The sequence below is a fragment of the Phalaenopsis equestris genome, unplaced genomic scaffold, assembly GCF_001263595.1.
Source record: "Phalaenopsis equestris unplaced genomic scaffold, ASM126359v1 Scaffold193963, whole genome shotgun sequence".
Lineage (NCBI taxonomy): Eukaryota > Viridiplantae > Streptophyta > Magnoliopsida > Asparagales > Orchidaceae > Phalaenopsis > Phalaenopsis equestris.
In genome coordinates this window covers 1-1,101 of record NW_018213912.1, presented here as the reverse complement: position 1 = coordinate 1,101, position 1,101 = coordinate 1, and the positions used below count along the sequence as shown (strand labels likewise).

The 1,101-nt window shown below is 31.2% G+C and overlaps 1 long non-coding RNA gene across 1 annotated transcript; it reads left to right on the top strand.

Moving 5' to 3' along the window:
• Positions 1-506: 506 nt before the first annotated feature.
• On the top strand, positions 507-904 carry LOC110034849. Its single transcript, XR_002295096.1, has 3 exons — positions 507-583; positions 662-734; positions 811-904. It is a non-coding gene; the product is annotated as an uncharacterized LOC110034849 (long non-coding RNA).
• The last annotated feature ends 197 nt before the right edge of the window (positions 905-1,101 follow it).

The following is a 1,101-nucleotide window of genomic DNA, read 5'->3' as shown; positions in this document are numbered from 1 at the left end:
CACTATAGGTTTTTAAAACTGGTATTAATTTTTTCTTTGGTCCTGAACCGGAGTATTGCCTTTTAATATAATCTTAATTCAGGGCTCATCAAAATTTGTAGTTGGAAAAATTACCATTTATGCATGGGACATAGCTTTTAGCATTGATATATCAGGCAAAATTTACTTCTTTCTTGACATACTCCAACATTTAGTATTTCTTATATATATATATATGTTTGTATGTATGAATGTATGTATGCATGCATGTATGGCTTCAAGAATATATAAAATGCATTTCATCAATATTCTTTCCATGGAAACATGATTTTTAGTATGAATTCAACTTTATTTGAATTCAAATTTAATTATATCCAATCCCAAATAATTCTTATTTGAAGAACATTTTTTTTATAAAATTAATTTAGAAATCCAATTTAATATAGATGATTGAAAAACCTCATTTCTTGTGTTCATCATGTCTACATTTTGGTGCATGCGATGCAATTCCTTTAGTTGGACTGGCGACAAGGCCAAGCAACAGCTTCAACAAATTGGAATTTCTCAACAATACTTTCCTGTTCTTCAAGAATGTGCCACAAAGGTGCTTTTTCAGCATTCTTATGCTTTTGCATTATCTTTTATACAATATTCTGATCTATTACAAATTTCTATATTCAAGGCCATCAAAGCAGGAGCCGAGGCAGTTCCCGGTGAAACACATTTAACTGGCATTTCATTAATAACCCTTGAAGGTAAGGCTTATTTCTAGATGGTTTTGGTCTCCTGCCGATTGCTGTGTTACAAGAGTCAACAATTTCTGCCACCCAGGACTATTCTCCTCGCTCAGTTATTTTTTCTCTGGAAATGGATGTCATGCAAATGATTATCAGCTTGCATTGCAACGCTATGTCAAGCGAGATGGGAGTAAGTCAGATATATGAAATATTTTATTCAGAGAAATAGTTCTGATTTAACTTCTTTCTGATATTTTTTAGGAAGATTTACATTTACTGCACTCAATTTTTATGTATTACATATCTAGCACCTAGAATTCAATCTGTATATCTGTTACCTTATTTATGCATGAAAAGGTTTAATTCACTTTTTTTAACTTAAAAT